The following is a 22,678-nucleotide window of genomic DNA, read 5'->3' on the forward strand; positions in this document are numbered from 1 at the left end:
TGAGGATTCTCTCCTGTGCTCACTGTGTGATGGGAATCCACGGGGGTGCTGACTATTTCTTGCAGTATTGAAAGGGGTATTCAGTCCTCTGTATGTGACAGGCAGTGCTCAGGAATGCAGAGTATGTGCTGCACGTGTAACAGTGGTGTCCATCCTCTGTGTATGACCTGATGCTCGGGGATCCCGAGTCTGTGCTGGACTGGTGAGGATTCTCTCCTGTGCTCACTGTGTGATGAGAATCCACAGGGGGTGCTGACTATTTCTTGCAGTATTGAGAGGGGTATTCAGTCCTTTGTGTGTGACAGGCAGTGCTCAGGAGTGCAGAGTATGTGCTGGACGTGTAACAGTGGTGCCAATCCTCTGTGTATGACCTGATGCTCAGGGATCCCGAGTCTGTGCTCGACTGGTGAGGATTCTCCCCTGTGCTCACTGTGGGATGAGAATCCACAGGGGGTGCTGACTATTTCTTGCAGTATTGAGAGGGGTATTCAGTCCTTTGTGTGTGACAGGCAGTGCTCAGGAGTGCAGAGTATGTGCACGTGTAACAGTGGTGTCCATCCTCTGTGTATGACCTGATGCTCAGGGGTCCTGAGTCTGTGCTGGACTGGTGAGGATTCTCCCCTGTGCTCACTGTGTGATGAGAATCCACAGGGGGTGCTGACTATTTCTTGCAGTATTGAGAGGGGGTATTCAGTCCTTTGTATGTGACAGGGAGTGCTCAGGAGTGCAGAGTATGTGCTGCATGTGTAACAGTGGTGCCAATCCTCTGTGTATGACCTGATGCTCAGGGATCCCGAGTCTGTGCTGGACTGGTGAGGATTCTCTCCTGTGCTCACTGTGTGATAGGAATCCACGGGGGTGCTGACTATTTCTTGCAGTATTGAGAGGGGGTATTCAGTCCTTTGTATGTGACAGGCAGTGCTCAGGAGTGCAGAGTATGTGCTGCACGTGTAACAGTGATGTCAATCCTCTGTGTATGACCTGATGCTCAGGGGTCCTGAGTCTGTGCTGGACTGGTGAGGATTTTCCCCTGTGCTCACTGTGTGATGAGAATCCACAGGGGGTGCTGACTATTTCTTGCAGTATTGAGAGGGGGTATTCAGTCCTTTGTATGTGACAGGGAGTGCTCAGGAGTGCAGAGTATGTGCTGCATGTGTAACAGTGGTGCCAATCCTCTGTGTATGACCTGATGCTCAGGGATCCCGAGTCTGTGCTGGACTGGTGAGGATTCTCTCCTGTGCTCACTGTGTGATAGGAATCCACGGGGGTGCTGACTATTTCTTGCAGTATTGAGAGGGGGTATTCAGTCCTTTGTATGTGACAGGCAGTGCTCAGGAGTGCAGAGTATGTGCTGCACGTGTAACAGTGGTGTCAATCCTCTGTGTATGACCTGATGCTCAGGGGTCCTGAGTCTGTGCTGGACTGGTGAGGATTTTCCCCTGTGCTCACTGTGTGATGAGAATCCACAGGGGGTGCTGACTATTTCTTGCAGTGTTGAGAGGGGGTATTCAGTCCTTTGTATGTGACAGGGAGTGCTCAGGAGTGCAGAGTATGTGCTGCACGTGTAACGGTGGTGCCAATCCTCTGTGTATGACCTGATGCTCAGGGATCCCGAGTCTGTGCTGGACTGGTGAGGATTCTCCCCTGTGATCACTGTGTGATAAGAATCCACAGGGGTGCTGACTATTTCTTGCAGTATTGAGAGAGGTATTCAGTCCTCTGTATGTGACAGGCAGTGCTCAGGAATGCAGAGTATGTGCTGCACGTGTAACGGTGGTGTCAATCCTCTGTGTATGACCTGATGCTCAGGGATCCTGAGTCTGTGCTGGACTGGTGAGGATTCTCTCCTGTGCTCACTGTGTGATGGGAATCCACGGGGGTGCTGACTATTTCTTGCAGTATTGAGAGGGGGTATTCAGTCCTTTGTGTGTGACAGGCAGTGCTCAGGAGTGCAGAGTATGTGCTGCATGTGTAACAGTGGTGCCAATCCTCTGTGTATGATCTAATGCTCAGGGATCCTGAGTCTGTGCTGGACTGGTAAGGATTCTCTCCTGTGCTCACTGTGTGATGGGAATCCACGGGGGTGCTGACTATTTCTTGCAGTATTGAGAGGGGTATTCAGTCCTTTGTGTGTGACAGGCAGTGCTCAGGAGTGCAGAGTATGTGCTGCACGTGTAACAGTGGTGCCAATCCTCTGTGTATGACCTGATGCTCAGGGATCCCGAGTCTGTGCTCGACTGGTGAGGATTCTCCCCTGTGCTCACTGTGTGATGAGAATCCACAGGGGGTGCTGACTATTTCTTGCAGTATTGAGAGGGGTATTCAGTCCTTTGTGTGTGACAGGCAGTGCTCAGGAGTGCAGAGGATGTGCACGTGTAACAGTGGTGTCCATCCTCTGTGTATGACCTGATGCTCAGGGGTCCTGAGTCTGTGCTGGACTGGTGAGGATTCTCCCCTGTGCTGACTGTGTGATGAGAATCCACAGGGGGTGCTGACTATTTCTTGCAGTATTGAGAGGGGTATTCAGTCCTTTGTATGTGACAGGGAGTGCTCAGGAGTGCAGAGTATGTGCTGCACGTGTAACAGTGGTGCCAATCCTCTGTGTATGACCTGATGCTCAGGGATCCCGAGTCTGTGCTGGACTGGTGAGGATTCTCTCCTGTGCTCACTGTGTGATGGGAATCCACGGGGGTGCTGACTATTTCTTGCAGTATTGAGAGGGGGTATTTAGTCCTTTGTATGTGACAGGGACTGCTCAGGAGTGCAGAGTATGTGCTGCACGTGTAACGGTGGTGCCAATCCTCTGTGTATGACCTGATGCTCAGGGATCCCGAGTCTGTGCTGGACTGGTGAGGATTCTCCCTTGTGATCACTGTGTGATGAGAATCCACAGGGGGTGCTGACTATTTCTTGCAGTATTGAGAGAGGTATTCAGTCCTCTGTATGTGACAGGGAGTGCTCAGGAATGCAGAGTATGTGCTGCACGTGTAACGGTGGTGTCAATCCTCTGTGTATGACCTGATGCTCAGGGATCCCGAGTCTGTGCTGGACTGGTGAGGATTCTCTCCTGTGCTCACTGTGTGATGGGAATCCACGGGGGTGCTGACTATTTCTTGCAGTATTGAGAGGGGGTATTCAGTCCTTTGTGTGTGACAGGCAGTGCTCAGGAGTACAGAGTATGTGCTGCACGTGTAACAGTGGTGCCAATCCTCTGTGTATGATCTGATGCTCAGGGATCCTGAGTCTGTGCTGGACTGGTAAGGATTCTCTCCTGTGCTCACTGTGTGATGAGAATCCACGGGGTGCTGACTATTTCTTGCAGTATTGAAAGGGGTATTCAGTCCTCTGTATGTGACAGGCAGTGCTCAGGAATGCAGAGTATGTGCTGCACGTGTAACGGTGGTGTCAATCCTCTGAGAATGACCTGATGCTCAGGGATCCTGAGTCTGTGCTGGACAGGTGAGGATTCTCTCCTGTGCTCACTGTGTGATGGGAATCCACAGGGGGTGCTGACTATTTCTTGCAGTATTGAAATGGGGTATTCATTCCTTTGTGTGTGACAGGCAGTGCTCAGGAGTGCAGAGTATGTGCTGCACGTGTAACAGTGGCGTCAATCCTCTGTGTATGACCTGATGCTCAGGGGTCCTGAGTCTCAGGGGTCCCGAGTCTGTGCTGGACTCGTGAGGATTCTCTCCTGTGCTCACTGTGTGATGGTAATCCACGGGGGTGGTGACTACTTCTTGCAGTATTGAGAGGGGGTATTCAGTCCTTTGTGTGTGACAGGCAGTGCTCAGGAGTGCAGAGTATGTGCTGCACGTGTAACAGTGGTGCCAATCCTCTGTGTATGACCTGATGCTCAGGGATCCCGAGTCTGTGCTCGACTGATGAGAATTCTCTCCTGTGCTCACTGTGTGATGGGAATCCAGAGGGGGTGCTGACTATTTCTTGCAGTATTGAGAGGGGTATTCAGTCCTTTGTGTGTGACAGGCAGTGCTCAGGAGTGCAGAGTATGTGCTGCACGTGTAACAGTGGTGCCAATCCTCTGTGTATGACCTGATGCTCAGGGATCCCGAGTCTGTGCTCGACTGGTGAGGATTCTCTCCTGTGCTCACTGTGTGATGAGAATCCACGGGGGTGCTGACTATTTCTTGCAGTATTGAGAGGGGTATTCAGTCCTTTATGTGTGACAGGCAGTGCTCAGGAGTGCAGAGTATGTGCTGCACGTGTAACAGTGGTGCCAATCCTCTGTGTATGACCTGATGCTCAGGGATCCCGAGTCTGTGCTCGACTGGTGAGGATTCTCTCCTGTGCTCACTGTGTGATGAGAATCCACGGGGGTGCTGACTATTTCTTGCAGTATTGAGAGGGGTATTCAGTCCTTTGTGTGTGACAGGCAGTGCTCAGGAGTGCAGAGTATATGCTGCACGTGTAACAGTGGTGCCAATCCTCTGTGTATGACCTGATGCTCAGGGATCCCGAGTCTGTGCTTGACTGGTGAGGATTCTCCCCTGTGCTCACTGTGTGATGGGGAGTGTTCGGAGGTGCTGAGTGTGCGATGCACTTCAAATCTCAATTTCATGTTATGTTTTTATTTAGTGCAATGTCTATCGTTTTTAACTACCCCCTAGTTGCTTATTCTCTAAATAAATGCACGAATATGTACATTTGAATGAGGGTAGAAAGTATAGTGGCTAGTGCCAGGTGCAAGATCACATGTGAACTATGTACACAACCTTAGAAACAAGGACCCATCTCTAACGCAGCCTTCATGCAAAACGTGGTTCAGATACTTTGCATCCAAGCGAACAGTACTGGGAGTTTGCATCTTAAACCGTAAACTAAACATGGCAGCTGTGTATAGAAATTACCTCTACGCACAGCAACAAGTCTAATTTAATGTTGGCTTGTGCTAATCTACAGGGCAGATAATGCAAAAACGTAGGCTATCACGATATTATAGCACTTTTATCAGTCAGAGTAATCATATCTTCATATGTTTTCACATTGCTTTTCTGTTGCCTTAACGTCCTTTAGTGATTCGTTCTCTCCACACTGGCTGATGCTGGGCATTTTATCCCACACGTAGCATATTTCTTTATTTCCTTCCGAGGTATGATTTTTTTTAATCTAGTGTCCATAATATTTGTTAGGTAGAATAGCTCCACAAGTAGCTGGCCACATTTGTGTTATCACCTAGAAAGCAGGTTAAATGGTCACCTTTGATACTGAGGCGTTCCACAAGTCACATTGAAATGTTTTTTCTGAATGCTGTTACAAATGGATATTAACTAGTGAAAGGGATCTGCCCCTGTCAGGACCAGTGAGAGGACAAGGTAAGTTAGATCCTTTGTACATGTAGGAGATATAGACACCGAGGTTGTATCTGTATTTACTCTATAAGCCGGATGTAGAAAGAGTGGAGTCGGTAAAAAGAACTTCAGTTCACCAAATTGCATTTTCACTCACACACGCTTACACGTGCACAACTATCCACACTTACACACACTTTCTCATGAAAACACACTCACCAGCAAGCACGCACACACACAACATACCTTTAAGAGGATTTTTTTTTTACTTAACTCATTTACCGGGGAAGGTCATATTCCAGATAAACTGTACTCTATTTTTTAATATACTAACAGAGAATAATGATACATTGTTCACTGTTAGTCTAATAAATAAAATTGAGAGAAAGCAACGACAGCGGAGCCCCAAATGATTACCATAAGGATGAGCTTGCGCTGAGTTCCTGGCAGTGGTTTTGCCATCTCTGCAGCCAGGGGTCGCAAAGACAGTGCTAGGGTCTCAAGGAGCAAGCCAGAGTCGTAACTGCAACCCCTGGCAACAACTCAGTGATGTCCCTGGCCAGTAAACGTCAGCCCAAATTGTGCACCCACTTTTACTGAATCTATTCTGTTTTTGCAGACTGATCTGTGTATCAACAGATCAGCTCACCTACGTATCAGTAGGTCAGTTCACAAAAAAAACTATTCATCGTAGGTTGTAATTCGACCTACCTCATGAGTATTAATGAGGTTGGTTGCAAATTGGAGCCCACTATGCATTGCTGCCATCATAGGGATGGTAGCCTTCTAAGTTCAGCAGACCACCATGTCTTTGATTGCTAAATCACTTTTTTGTAAAAGCACCCCATATTCTTATGAGTTCAAAAAAAATGAAAAGATTAACATTTTTAAGGGTAGTACCCTTGAAAAATATTTTTTTCAACATTCACTAAGGCGAAGGGGTCCCTTGGGGGACCCTCCCGTTTGCAAATGCCTTAAAGTTACCTTTCAGTAGTCAGTATAACATTGTTTTTTGTGACCGGAATTTGGTCACAAAACATTAAGACACCCCACTATGATTCAGTATTTGGAAGGGATAGTCAAAACATGCCTGTTCCAAATACCATATCGGTATGCAGACGCGAACCCAAAAACGTTACCAAAACACAATTTGTGTTTCTTCCATACCAAAATGCCTTTTTGCGGTTGCAAACAGCCCAATTCTGAGAATCGGGCTGTTTGTGAATACAAAAAGGTTTGGTACCTATCCTCTTATTTCTTAGTAGTATCAATGAAGACAGTTTTACAAAAAAAAAATCCAGGTGCTTACTTACACAAAGGTTTAGTGTGCAGAATATACACGGGTTACCAGTGCAGGCTAGAGCAGTGCCTGGGGAACTAGCTGCAAGATGGTTAAGTGTGCAGGTAAATGGGCCTCGCCCAGAGGGGAGGCACCATCTTCTCTCTGCTGGGTCATTGGGAGAGGTGCACAGGAGGCTGCAGGAGATGTGACATCTGCAGCCACTGCTTTCCTACCTTAGTGGGCCCCTGTGAAGGTATTTATTACTTTTTAAAGTGCAATCCGTAGACCAGGGCAACACAAGGTCCCAGATGGTGGCATATGGAGGCTACTCATGGCTGTCCTCATGTGCTTGATGCCCTCAGAAGTTGGAGGAGAGGGCCAAAAAGCTACAAAGAGGCAAGCAGGACCCTAGGACATATGGCTTCATGAAGATAGTAGTAAAGGGGTGAAGAGCAAAAGGGGACTAGCCCCCAAGAACACACTCTGTAGCAGGAAAGGAGAAGTGCAATTTGGGCTCCATACACAGTGGGGCTGGACCTCAAAGAGGGCATACAGAAAGCGGGAGAGGAAGAGGAAGCAGTGAGGCCGGAAGTGCAGGCACCCAAGAAGGGGACAGACAGGAAGTACTGCATTCGCAAAGGGTAGAAGCGAGCAAGGCTGGGGACAGGCTGTCAAGTGCTAATAGTGATGGAAGATCAGGAGGCCCAGGAAGAAGTGCAGATGGGAGACAGAGAAGAGGCAAAATCGTCACAGGTGAATATGGGATGACTACCAGATCAGTCACCTTGAGAGGAGAGTGTACCAAGGAACATTGAGAACACCAATTTTGAAGGGCAGAATTACCAGGCCATTCACCAAGACGAAAAGTGTCGTCCAGATGCAGAGGACCAGACCATATAATAGAGGGTGGAAGTGACAAATGGAACCCCACTGAATCAAGACGAGACACAGACGAGGATCTGAGCAATGACTATGAGGGGGACATCGAAGCCTATAGGGCTAGACAATCGGAAATATGGAGCAGAGCTACTTGTAGTGAAAGATACATAGGGGCAGGAACAGGACATGGGGCATTGGGCTGAGTGCTCATAGGTGGTACCAGGACTGGTAAAAAGATGTATGGCGACGGGTATGGAAATTGTGGAGCTGTTCAGGGGACCCTCTCTGTTGTATGAGAACACAAAGAAGGAGAGAGGTCGGCCACCAAAGTGACAAGCGAGGGGCAAAGACGAATGATGGTATCGGTGGTGATGATGCTGAGAGGACAACGGGCAGATGCAACTGATGTTCCAGAATGGACTAGGAGAGAAGGAATGGGAAGATACATGGGAAGCAACAGCCCAGGTAGGGTGAATGATAGGTACAAAGGAGCAAAGAGGCAGTTAACAAGGGGGGAGGTCCTGGGAGAACAGAGGCTGCAAAAGCTAAGTTCGATGGAGTTCCCAAATTCCTTGGTCATGGACACTGACTCTGACTGTGTATTCAGGGGAATGGTAGGAGAAACAGGGGATTGAAGGTATGGAAGAGAGTGTGCTGCAGGGAGACACATCAGAATAGAGGGATGATGACAATAGGACGAAGTAAGAGAATATGGAACAGAAACATCTGATAAGGTAGAACAGAACAAGACAGGGAAAGTAAGTTTATCATGTATGTGAATAGCAGCATCCTTTGGGGCCCATTTGCTGACTAGCACCAGAGAAAAAAAAATGGCTAGTATGTACATTGACATCGTCAAGATACTGTAAAGAGAGACATGTAGCAAAAAATGATCCAAAGTGGAGAAAAGGAAATTGGCCAAGAGACAAAAAGTCTCATCCAATAGAAACAAATGCATGACAGCAGTCACAATTTATGTTAACATTGTTTGTGAAAAATATCCAGATAGCAGTGTGGCTCTATAAAAAATATATGGACATAATTACGATGGTATGTGTCAATTTTCATTTGATAGCATGGATAAGATATGAGCGACAAGGATGGGATATGATGTATTCAGGGCAAGAAGGTCCAAGATTCCATGAAGCCATGGATTGTGGTGGACCAAGAGTGGTGGTTACGGTAGATGACGCCACCACCAATCATGAACACAACAAGCAGATTACCGTTGCTGCATGTGCTCTATCAGGGCTGTCCTGCTCCAGGATAGGTGGAGCTTCCAGTATAAGAGCATACTTGGAGCCGCGTGATAGAATTTTCACAAGGAAGCTACTTTTTAAGGTCGTGCATGAGTGCTCAAAGTGTGGCAGTAATTATTCATTAGTGCAATGCTTTGCAGAACAGGAAGATAACATTGATGACAAGGGCCATAAAGTTTGAGGCTTGGAGCTGTGGCTGCGACTGTACCCAGGCTGATTGGCCTCAGGGAAGTTGAAAGATTTGAAGGGTTCCGTATTCAGTAAAGTGGGCAGTGTGTGAGATGCTGGGCTGACAACTTCAAGTTCGTGAAAGGATTGGAGCACATACTGTGAGACAAATTGACAAACTAAATGCAGGTAGGTAGGATGACAAGCCCATTTCAGGAGTGCCCTTATCAAATTTAATGATATCCCCTTTAGGAATTGTGCATAAGAAGGCAAAAGGTGAAGGCAGGTTAATACATGTCCTGTCCTGGTCCAGTGGCAGCTGACTACGTGTCAGTGGAGGGTTGTTCTTTATACTACATTGTTATAGACAAGGCCATAGCCTTGGCCAGGAGAGGTGAAGAAGGTGGAGATGGTAAACATGGACATACATTGGGCTTTCAGGCTGCTGCCGGTAACTCCAGTACTTTCCCAGTCTTCAGAGTAATAGATTATTGGTAAGTGACAAGTGGGTGCTGGTGAGGACGCTGGTGCTGACATGTTTGCACTTGAAGATGCTACTCAGAGCCACATACATATCAGCCACTGACAAAGAACTGGTGGATGCTTAATCTCATTTTCATTGTTGCGGTTCTGCGGACAGGCACTAGAGTCAGAGCAGTATGGAGGAAGAGTAAGAGAAGAAATGTAGGAGTTGGGGAGATGGGGACACTGACTTTAGCTAAAAACTCCCTGTCGAGTAACAAGACCACCACAAAGACAGGCATGGACGGAATTTATAGAAGAAGAGTGAAAAGTAAAAGATGAGACTGGGATGGAACGATGGACAGGAGAGAAGATGTAAGGCATTTTTAATGTCAGTAGTGCAAAGGGGTTGTCATCTGTGACGATTACAGGAAAGAGAGCAGTATAGCCTTTTATGGTAAATGCATAGGAATATGTGAACTAAATGGGACGAGTTTGCAAGAAGGGTAGTGGAAGGATGGGCCACGATCACATGGAGGGTGGAGGACGATAAGAGGCCCGTTCCATAATCTTTCAATTGTAATTGCACAGTAGTGGTGAAAGATTACAGCACGGCATACGTAAAATCACATGCAATGTTACTGCCCTATCAGTACCGAGCTACTTGGAAATAAGGGTTTACGGGAGAATGCCCTGGTGTAGGTTCCAGGTCTAGAATTGTGAAAAATGTTGACAACTGACTTGAGAATAGTTCAGGAAAGGTGGGATGGGACAGGTGTCAGATGTACACTCCTACTGCTCTGGAGACGGTCGAGGTGAGCCAGAAAGGCTGCCGCCATTAACAAGGTGTTGAGGTAAATTTCGCCAGGTGCACACCATACGGGTGGCGAGTCATGTGGACACTGAGGCCCATATTTATACTTTTATAGCGCCTCATTTGCGCTGCTTTTTGACGCAAAAACGGCGCAAACTTATAAAATACAATTGTATTTTACAAGTTTGCGCCGTTTTTGCGTAAAAAAATTACGCAAATGCGGCACTAAAAAAGTATAAACATGGGCCTGAGTATAAGTGGCCTGGGTTGTTTTCAAAGGACAGTGTACACATGTCACTGTTGGAGTACAGAATTTATTTGATCAAGGTAGTGGAAATAGCGAAAGAATGGCAGGGGAAGAAAAGAAGAGGCAGGAGGTGGGGAAGAAGAACAACTCTAGGGAAGGGTTTTTTGGTGGCGAAAAGAAAGCTCAGGATGAGGTGGGGAGACAGGAAGGTTAATGGAAGAGGAGCCCGGAGAATGACATGATGGAAAGACATGATTGAGGATGGAACACAAGGCACCCTGGGCCTGGTGGTGGCAGGAGGAAAAGAAAGACCGGGGAGTCAATGTCAAACTGTAGGAATAAGAGTTATTGGAAAATACGATAAGGTGTTAATAAAAGTGGGGGTAGGACACTGTAGAGCTGGTAGGGGTGAGATTGCTTATGGGCGAGGGGATGGGTTTAACCCCTTCGCTGCCAGGCTTTTTCCCCCTCAGGTGCCAAGCCTTTTTTTGGCTATGTGGAGCAGTTCACGCTTAGGCCCTCATAATATTTTGTCCGCATAAACTACCCATGCCAAATTTGCGTCCTTTTTTCCAACATCCTAGGGATTCTAGATGCACCCAGAGTTTGTGGAGACCAAGAAATTAGCCAAAATACAGCAAAAATGTTGCTTGTTAAAACAGAAATGGGAAAAAGGGCTGCAGAAGAAGACTTATAGTTTTTTCCCTGAAAATGGCATCAACAAAGGGTTGTGGTGCTAAAATCACCACCTTCCCAACTTTCAGGAATAGGCAGACTTGAATCAGAAACCACATTTTTCAACATCATTGCCCCATTTTCACTATTTTTTGTGTGCTTTTAGCCTCCTTCCAGTTAGTGACAGAAATGGGCATGAAACCACTCTGGATCCCAGACAGCTAAACATTTCTAAAAAGTAGATACAATTCTGAATTCAGCAAGGGGTCATTTGTGTAGGTCCTACAAGGTTTTCCTACAGAAAATAATAGCTGAAATGAAAAAATATTGAAAGTGAGCTGAAAAAAAGCAGCCCTTTTTCTCCACGTTTTACTCTGTAACTTTTTCTTGCGATATAAGATTTTCAAAAGCAAGGTACTGTTACGTCTGCTTGACTCTTTTGGTTGCGGGGATATATAGGGCTTGTAGGTTCATCAAGAACCCTAGGTACCCAGAGCCAATAAATGAGCTGCACCTTCCAATGAGTTTTCAGTGTATACAGCAATTCATTTGGTGAAATACAAATAGTCAAAAATAGATATCATGGAAATCTTTGTATTTCCAAAACGGGCACACGATAAGGTGTTGAAAAGCAGTGGTTATTTGCACATCTCTGAATCCCGGGGTCCCCATACTAGCATGTGAATTACAAGGCATTTCTCAAATTGACGTCTTTTTTACACACTGTCTTACATTTGGAAGGAAAAAATGTAGAGAAAGACAAGGGGTAATAACACTTATTCTTCTATTCTATGTTCCCCAAAGTCTCCTGATACAAATGGTACCGCACATGCGTGGGTAGGCCTAATGTCCGCGACAGGAAATGCAACATGGACAATCACATTTTTACATTGAAATCTGAAGTTTTTTGGAAAGTGCCTAGCTGTGGATTTTGGCCTTTAGCTCAGTCGGCACCTAGGGAAACCTACCAAACCTGTGCATTTCTCAAAACTAGACACCTAGGAGAATCCAGGATGGGGTGACTTGTGGGGCTCTCACCAGGTTCTGTTACCCAGAATCCTTTGCAAACCTCAAAATTTGGCAAAAAACACTTTTTCCCCATATTTCGGTGATAGAAAGTTCTAGAATCTGAGAGGAGCCACAAATTTCCTTCCACCCAGCGTCCCACCAAGTCTCCCGATAAAAATGATACCTCACTTGTGTGGGTAGACCTAGTGCCCGCAACAGGAAATCAAGTGCCCCAAAACACAACATGGACGCATCACATTTTCCTAAAAAACTGATCTGTTTTTGCAAAGTGCCTAGCTGTGGATTTTGGCCTTTAGCTCAGCCGGCACCCAGGGAAACCTACCAAACCTGTGCATTTGTGAAAACTAGACACCTAGGGGCTTCCAAGATGGGGTGACTTGTGGAGCTCTCACCAGGTTCTGTTACCCAGAATCCTTTGCAAACCTCAAAATTTGGCAAAAAAAACACCTTTTCCTTACATTACGGTCATAGAAAGTTCTGGAATCTGAGAGAAGCCACACATTTCCTTCCACCCTGCGTTCCCCCAAGTCTCCCGATAGAAATGGTACCTCACTTGTGTGAGTAGGCCTAGTGCCCGCAACAGGAAATGCCCCAAAAAGCAACATGGACACTTCACATTTCCCCAAAGAAAACTGACCTGTTTTTGCAAAGTGCCTAGCTGTGGATTTTGGCCTCTAGCTCAGCCGGCACCTAGGGAATCCTATCAAACCTGTGCAATGTTGAAAAGTAGACTCCGAGGGCAATTCAAAATGGGGTGACTTGTGGGACTCTCGTCAGGTTCTGTTAACCAGAATCCTTTGCAAACCTCAAATTTGGCAGAAAAAAAACACTTTTTCCTTACATTTTGGTCATAGAAAGTTCTGGAATCTGAGAGGTGTCACAAATTTCTTTCCACCCAGCATCACCCCAAGTCTCCCGATAAAAATGGTACCTCACTTGTGTGGGTAGACTTTGTGCCCACAACAGGAAATGCCCGAAAACAACATGGACACATCACATTTCCCCCAAAGAAAACTGACCTGTTTTGTGCAAAGTGCCTAGCTGTGAATTTTGGCCTCTAGCTCAGCCCGCAAACCTAACAAACCGGTGCATTTTTCGAAACTAGACGCCCAGGGGAATTCAGAATGGGGTGACTTGTGGGGCTCTCGCCAGGTTCTGTCACCCAGAATCCTTTGCAAACCTCAAAATTTGGCAAAAAACACTTTTTCCTCACATGTCGGTGATAGAAAGTTCTGGAATCTGAGAGGAGCCACAAATTTCCTTCCACCCAACATTCCCCTAAGTCTCCTGATAAAAATGGTACATCACTTGTGTGGGTAGGCCTAGTGCCCACAACAGGAAATGCCCCAAAACAACATGGACACATCACATTTCCCCCAAAGAAAACTGACCTGTTTTGTGCAAAGTGCCTAGCTGTGAATTTTGGCCTCTAGCCCAGGCGGCACCTAGGGAAACCTAGAAAACCTACATGTTTTTGAAAAGTAGACACCCAGGGGAATTCAGAATGGGGTGACTTGTCAGGCTTTCGCCAGGTTCTGTTACCCAGAATCCTTTACAAACCTCAATATTTGACAAAAAAACTCTTTTTCCTCACATTCCAGTGATAGAAAGCTTTGGAATCTGAGAGGAGTCACAAATTTCCTTCCCTCAGCATTCGCCCAAGTCTCCCGATAAATATGGTACCTCACTTGCGTGGATAGGCCTAGTGCCCGCAACAGGAAATGCCCCAAAACACAACATGGGCACGTCATATTTTCCCAAAGAAAACAGACCTGTTTTTTACAAAGTGCCTAGCTGTGGATTTTGGCCTCTAGCTCAGCCGGCACCTAGGGAACCTACCAAACCTGTGCATTTTTGAAAACTAGACTCCTAGGGGCTTCCAAGATGGGGTGACTTGTGGAGCTCTCACCAGGTTCTGTTACCCAGAATCCTTTGCAAACCTCAACATTTGACAGAAAACACTTTTTCCTTACATTTTGGTCATAGAAAGTTCTGGAATCTGAGAGTAGCCACAAATTTTATGCCACCCAGCGTTCCTCCAAGTCTCCCGATAGAAATGGTACCTCACTTGTGTGAGTAGGCCTAGTGCCCGCAACAGGAAATGCCCCAAAAAGCAACATGGACACATCAAATTTCCCTAAAGAAAACGGACCTGTTTTTTGCAAAGTGCCTAGCTGTGGATTTTGGCCTCTAGCTCAGTCAGAACCTGGGAAACCTACCAAACCTGTGCGATTTTGAAAGGTAGACACCGAGGGCAATTCAAAATGGGGTGACTTGTGGGACTCTCGCCAGGTTCTGTTGCCCAGAATCCTTTGCAAACCTCAAAATTTGGCAGAAAAAACACTTTTTCCTCACATTTTGGTCATAGAAAGTTCTGGAATCTGAGAGATGCCACAAATTTCCTTTCACCCAGCATCACCCCAAGTCTCCCAATAAAAATGGTACCTCACTTGTATGGGTAGACCTAGTGCCCGCGATAGGAAATGCCCCAAACACAACATGGACATATCACATTTTCCTAAAGAAAACTGACCTGTTTTTGGCAAAGTGCCCAGCTGTGGATTTTGGCCTCTAACTCATCCGGCACCTAGGGAAACCTAGCAAACCTATATGTTTTTGAAAAGTAGACACCCAGGAGAATTCAGAATGGGGTAATATGTGGGTCTCTCGCCAGGTTCTGTTACCCAGAATCCTTTGCAAACCTCAAAATGTGGCAAAAAAACACTTTTTTTCTCACGATTCGGTGATAGTTCTGGAATCTGAGAGGAGCCACAAATTTCCTTCCACCCAGCGTTCCTCCAAGTCTCCGGATAAAAGTGGTACCTCACTTGTGTGGGTGGCACAGGTGCCTACAAAAGGAACAGGACAAAAATGTGTAGAGATTGATGGGCTAGCACAGCGAGTTGATAAGTAAGCACAATTTTTTCTTTTATATATTTTTAGACTGACTCTGCTTTGGGGATCCACACAAGTGAGGTATCATTTTACTTGGGAGACTGAGGGGAATGCTGGGTGGTAGGACATTTTTGGCGTCGCAGTGATTCTAAAAAGAAAAGTGTGGAAAATATGCTTTTTTAAGCAAATGTTGAGGTTTGCAGAGGATTCTGGGTAAGACAATGTTGGGGGATCCACACAAGCCACACCTCCCTGGACCCTCCGGGTGTCTAGTCTTCAAATATATATGGGTTTGGTAGGTTTTCCTAGATGAAGGCCACACCCGGGACCAAAAACCCTGGCCCCCACCCCGGGAAACAGTAGTTTTCTAAAAGATCATGTTGATTTGTCCACATCCTTCTGTGATGTTCCAAACACTAAAATTGTGAAAAGAAATCCTCTTAGGATATGTTAAAAAGACCCCTCACCCACCAACCAAGTTGGTGTCATGCTTCATCATCGGGGTCCCACCCGAGACACCTAGCATGTCACGGGTGTGCTGCGATGCCTGATTACAGAGGAACAGGTTATTTCATTTTTACCAAACATACTGGTTAGATTTGGCACCAGGGTGAGTGATGGTTCAGTAGATCAAATTTTATTAACAAGAGATTTCACAAATATAAAATGCGTTGTTAATAACTGGAAGGCCAAAAAACTGAACCAATGACTCACAGCTCGTGAGCTGTAAAGCAGCGACAAGGCACCAACCGCTTTACAGTCTATTCACACACCTTTCATACATGACATGCACAAGGCCATTCACGCTGCCAGCCGCGGGTCCAGCACATTTCAAGACTCACATCAACAGACAGCGCCATTCAAGGGCCCATCACTTTTATGCGCCCACATGCCTGGCACAGCAATCACACCACCTGATGGGAGTATGTGGACTCGCGTTTGGTTATCAGTGTGTTGCAGTGGCCAACAGCAAGTCACTATTTACACCGCCAGCCAAGTGCCACTCCACGCACACCTCCAGCCAACCGCCACTCTGTGCACGCCGCCATCACTTTTTTTTTTTAACAGCAAAGAAACCACTAACTAATTAGTAATAAGTACAAAACTTCAAATGCAAAAGCTCTAACTAAATGCATGACAGTAATGTCAACCGTGAAACTGAACACATGAAAATATAAAACAGGCAGTTCACGCTCACAGTAGTTCCTAATAATGTTTTTGAGTTTGGTAACTCCTGAAACAGCCACCCACACACAGCCCAGGCTTTGAAGGACAATCAGGGCAGTACATCCTAGTCTCCTTCCGGATACCTTTTCGAGCACAGACACTCTTTTAGCAGGAAAGTCTTTTTTGGCAGTGGGAGGAATGTGCTCAGCACAGTGGCAATCTTTCAATCTAGCCATATCCTCCACCACTGCTTCTCTAGGACCTCTTGCCTGTTCCAGCACAACAAGGCTCGCTATCACAGACTCCTAAAATTTCACAAATGTCATCCTTGACTCTGGAGAACTATTCTTGAACACAACAAAAGCTTTAAAAGTTGCCAAGTGGAACAGATGAACCGCTAATTTCTTATACCAAACATTAGCCTTATGAGCAGCAGTGTAAGGTTCCAACCTCTGATCTACTCTATCAACACCACCCATGTGCTTATTATAGTCTAAAATGCGCACAGGTTTGCGCACTTCAGCAACTTGACCCCAAACAGCCACAGGTGAAGTACTCTCATCATGGATGGTAGTTAGCATGTAGACATCCCTCATGTCTGCAACTTTCAGGGCTAGCAGCTCATCATTCCGCAAGGCACTGCACTGTCCCTTCTCAAGTTTTTTTACAGACAAGCTCTCTTGGGTAGCCTTCCCAGTTAGAGCGGATTTTGCCACAAGCAACAGTGTCCACTCTGAACAATTCCTTGAACAACTGCACTCCAGTGTAGAAATGATATACGTAAAATTGGTGACCTTTGTTAAACAGTCATCTACCAAGTTCCCACACCATTTTTTCGCTAACTCCAAAAGTGGGCGGACAACTGGGGGGGGGGAGGTCAATACTGAAATCCCTACCAGTGCAGATCCAGAAATTATTTGCACTACTTTCAGACTGCATATGCAATTTAATTCCATACCGTGCCCTCTTGCTAGGACTGTACTGCCTAAAAACCAAACAACCCTTGAACTTGACCAAAGACTCATCTACAGATATTTCTTTGCCTGGAACATAGACCTCTGAAAACCGGTCTACAAAATGATCAAGGATAGGTATAATCTTAAAAAGACAGTCAGAATCAGGGTGATCTTGTGGCAGGGCTAAAGCATTATCAACAAATGCAGTATCCTAAGAAGAAGCTCATACCGGTTATGACTCATGGTTGCAGGAAATATAGCAGTTGCCATCAAGGGACTAGTAGACCAATATAAAGGCAGTGATGGCTTCCTTATCAGCCCCCTCAAAAAAGTTAAACCCAAGAACATTTTCAACTCTCCCACATTTGTGGGAATCCGCCGGCTATCTCTAAAGTGTGGCCTAAGTCTGGCAACGTTGTCCCTCAAATACTGCTCTGCATACAAATTAGTCTGCTTAACAATCTCTTCTAAAAATACATCATCCCTAAACAACTGAAAGAAATTGACAGCCAAAAGGTTTTCCATATTCACTCTACACCCTGGGAGACCAGTAAAGGCAGGCAACTGTGGCTGTTCCATGTTTGGGGCAACCCAGAGTTCAGGTCTTCCAAAGGGAAGCCTTTCAACTGCTGGGTGCGGCATTATTGGCACATCAGTGTCCTACTCTAAAACAGGCACTTCATCAGCACTGAGAGTGGCTTCATCATCAGACTATTCCTCTCTGACAGAAAATTCACTTCCAGAATCTTGCACTTCCTCCTCTGCCTCAGATGCAGAGTCAGTCTCATAATCATGGTCTGAAGATGACTCGCAAAGCACACCAACAACCTGCTGAGTGGTCATCCTATGGCTAGCCGTGATCCTCCCTACAATAAGTAACTTGACAAATGTACCACCAACAACCAGCACTGTGTAAGATAGGTAATAAACAAAGTGTGGCTTTAGCACTAGGAGTTATAAACTCAAAAACTATACCACTCACTTTCCCAAAAAAAGCTAGACTCACCAGCAACTACTCTGCACAGCCACAGCAATCACGGATGATATCCCACTAAAAAGACAAAAGAAAAAAAAGACACATAAGACAACACAAATATCATTGTGCATTAATCTAATGACAATTTCACACACAATCCTGCATTTAGTACACCACTTACAAAATGTCATTCATGCATGGCAACAATAGTCATTTGGAGTAAATGTTTTTGACTTACCTAAAACATGCAACTATGCAAACCGCATGTCAACCACAAGCAACAGCAAAGGAAGCAAAAGCTTTGAACTAGAACAAAAAGGAAAAATAACACTTCAACTGTTGACAAATACCACGCCACCGAACATTTAGAAATGTTCCCTGGTGTCAAGTGGTCTCTGCCCCCCTCGGGCAGATGGGCCTAAAATAACTGGCCTATCTTCCCCCAAAGGGGGCAGATGTGGTGTAAATAATATTGCCCCCCCTTGGGGAGTGACCCTTTCCCAATGGCCCCCCCACACACACAAAGCACACACACACACACACACAAAATCCCTGGCACTAAGTGGATTCTGCCCCCCTTGGGATAGGCCTAAAAAAATAGGCCAATCTGCCCTCAAGGGGGGCAGAACTGCCCAACAGTGCTTTGCCCTCTTTGGGGGGTGTCCCTTGCCAAAGCGAACGCCACCCCAACACAAAAAAAAACAAAGGGAAAAAAAAAACCAAGCTTCTTGGTGGCTTTTACAGATGGGCCTAAAAAAATAGGCCAATCTGCCCCCAAGGGGGACAGAAATGGCATAAAATATATTGCCCCCTTTGAGGGGTGACCCTGGCCCAAGGGGCCAACCCCCCCTCCCCCCACACACACACACACACAACCACACACACAAGATCCCTGGCTTCCAGTGGCTTCTGCCCCTCTTGGGGGAAGATCAGCCTAAAAAAAATAGTCCGATCTGCTCCCAAGGGGGTCAGAAACGGCGTAAAATACATTGCCCATTTGGGGGCTGACCCTTGCCCAAGGGTCAGCCCCCCACACAAAAAGCACACACACAATAGCCCTGTCGCTAAGTGGCTTGCCAAATAGTGCTTTGTACCCTTTGGGTGGGCGACCCTTGCCCATGGGGCCACCCCCCCACACACAAATAAATAATCCCCAGTTTCTAGTGGCTTCTGCCCCCCTTGGGGGCAGATCGGCCTAAAAATAATAGGCCGATCTGCCCCCACGGGGGGCAGAAATGGTGAAAAATATTATGCCTCCTTAGGGGAGCGACCCTTGCCTAAGGGTCCGCTCCCCAACACATAAACACACACGCACAAAAAACAAAATCCCTGGTGCCTAGTGGGCATTCCTGTTGCGCGATCGCATTGCGATCGGGCAGCAGGAATGCTTAAAGAGACATTGAGGGAAAGGAAAAACCTCTCCTTCCCCTAATGCCTCTTTCTCTCCAATACCCCCTCCCTGGCTGGAGGAGAAACGTACCTGCTCTTCTGTCAACGCGCTGGAAGCAAATGGCTTTCACCACAGCTGGCACCCTCTGATCAGAAGTCATTACATAGGGGCAGGGGTGAAAGGGGAAGCAATTCCCCTTCCAGCCCTGACCTGGGGGTTGAGGAGGCCCTCGGGGGGAGTGCTAGCGCTTCCCCCGAGGGCCGATCCCAGGATGTAATGGGTGGATCCATGGTGCCTAAGCGCCGCGCCACCGGACATAACCATTACGTCCATGGCAGCCAAGGGGTTAAAGGTTAACTTGATAAATTGCTGGAGATTTGGTAGAACTTTGAGTTCTGCTTGTCTCCAGTAAAGCAGCCTTTTCTACATGAATCTGCGTCAGGAGTGGACCTTCTACGAATGATAAAAGCCAGTGAGAGGTGTGTGCGCTAGGTCACGAGGCCTGTTGCTACACTCTGCTTTGCTGAGCTGTCTGTGCACATGCTCGCCTGGAGTTCTAGCACCTCCCTGAAGCTCAACCTATTCAAGTCGGATTTCCTTTTAGTTGGCAATAACAACAAACAACAAACAGTACAAAGCTGCCTCAATGACATCAACCTGATGGCTTTGAACTCTAGCTTTCGTCAAATTCCAAAACACTTGGATTTCACCTGGGCACCTACCTCACACTTTAGGACTATATTGTTAAAAAATCAGAGACAACTTACTACTAAGCTCTCTCGTTTAAAGAGAGACAAACCATTTCTAACAGAAAGTGAACAGAACTGCTGTGTAAGCCTTCATACTCTTGAATCTGGATAGTGATAATGCCCTGATCCATGGCCTCCCAGTCTCCACACTGACACCCTTAGAGGGCATCCGGCATTCTGAGGCAAATCTCATCTAGGCCCTGTAGAAATATGATCACACTACACCCACCCTAATGAAACTCCATTGGCTTCACGTGCCACCACACACCATCTTCAAAACCAGCTGTTTTATTTACAAAACCACCAAGACCAGACTATTTTACTATCTCTGGTGGTTCCCAGCACATCCACAGCCAGGGCATAATTAGGCTGCAGAACAAGAAGTGAAACAAAAGAAAGAAATAAGTATCCTTTTTCTATCTATGAACCCAGGATCTGGAACAACATCCCCAAATCTATCATGATCACCACAGCACTGTCACATTCACAAAAGAGTTGAAGACTCACCACTACACTACATCACAGTGTAGTAACTATGCACAGTCATGCTAACTCTTTTCTCACTCGTTGACTTCTATGCTTGTCTTTGAGCCTGTACAGCACTCTGCTACCTTTTGGCTGGGTTTGCACTATAGAAATACAACCAACATACATATACATAGTGCTCATGTAGGATTTCTAGAAAAGATATAGCTTTACCTGTGGAAATATGTAAATCATTGCATAGATTCATTTACACCTTGTCAAACAATGTTAACGATGTTTCAAACAAGTTTACTGTTACAATGAAGACACTCTCTTGGTAAGCAGGAGTTATGTAGCTAGTTCTGGTTAATAAATCAGTTGCAGATGTATTGTAGAAGACACATTACTTAGTCAAATTCGCCATCAGGAGTAGTATTCTCTTTGCTCATCCCACTCAGCCTAACTACCCAGTCAACCACACAGCAACACACTAGCATTCTGTGACCTCATCGGAAGGGATAGTAGTGCATGGAATGCATAACAAGAACAGCATGTTATACTAGAGGCCAGATTTACAAGAAAGTGGCGCATTAGTACTGATGTGTCACTTTTCTTGCGCCGCCCTTGCCCCACCTAACGACACCATATTTATAATACGGCGCACCGTGGCAGTCATTAGAACAATAGTGTCAACATTTTTGGTGCGATTGTGGCACTTTGCTACACTAGCGTCAAAAATGTTGACGCTAGTTTAACAAAGTGCAAGGGGTCCCATTGATTTCAATGAGTGTGTACAGGGGTTAAAATGACAGGAAAAATGGTGCAGTGAAATCTTGTAGATTTCATCGCACCATTTTTGTGGGCCTCCTAACACTGGAAAGACCCCTTGCATACTTATGCCTTATCAGGCATAATGTAGCATAAGGGGTCGCAAAGTGGTGCAATGCACGCATTGCACCACTTTGTAATTATGGAGTGATGAAAATTACCTCCTTGATTCACATTAGCATCAAAAAAATTATGCTAATGAGGCGCAAGGAGGGGCTTGGGCCTTGTAAATCTGGCCTTATGTGCCTAACGCATATTTACTAACATTTCACACATCACAGAGCAGCAAGTGAAGTTGCTGCGCTGCATTGTGTGAAAGGGAGGAAGGAGAACAGCAACATACCTTCAAAGACATGGAACAGTTCTTCTCTCTCCCTCTCTCTCTCCTAGCACTGGAGCACTTGTGGCTCACTAGCACCAATGCAGGTACCCTTGAACCATGGCGCAAGGTTGCCTACATAGTAGTCAGGACAGTTTTTGTGGAGGAAGGGACACATTCCTGCACAAATGCTAGCCTTTGACACAATTTCCTCCTTCCTTGTGGAGCAGAATGCAGCAGGAAAGCAAAAAGAAAATAATGAAGAGAAATAAAGATATTTCTGCCTGTTACGTCAACCTTGGGTAGGTGCACGATTTTTTACCTGCAGGAGAGCTCTTCTGAAGAAGAAAATACCTGAAGACTTGTCTTTTGTAAGTTCCCCTTTCTTCTGATAGACAGATCTCTAGCTAGAATCCTAGCGTTGGGACACTTCGCCTGAGGCAGCCATGTGCTCTACAAGTTAAATAAAATAGAAAATAGAAATGTCCTTTATTGGGAACCCTAGATTTGTAAGAGACGTTGATTCAGAACGAGTTAGGTAGTGAATTAGACCATATTCTACTAGGATCCACGAGGTTAAATACATTGTCGGGGACATGTGCTGCAGGATGAATTCGAAATGTGCATCTGTAAGCAGTGAGAAAAAATATGTTTCTTAAATCCACACAGACACCCCTGGGAGCAATTTTGGTTGCAGTTAGAATAAAAGTTTACACAAAAATGTACTTAATGTTCAGCAAACCGAGACACAGCTCGTGGTTTTCACAGCAGCCAAAACTGCATCTTATTTTATTAAATGTCTTTCCTTA

Source organism: Pleurodeles waltl, chromosome 4_1 (assembly GCF_031143425.1).
Source record: "Pleurodeles waltl isolate 20211129_DDA chromosome 4_1, aPleWal1.hap1.20221129, whole genome shotgun sequence".
Lineage (NCBI taxonomy): Eukaryota > Metazoa > Chordata > Amphibia > Caudata > Salamandridae > Pleurodeles > Pleurodeles waltl.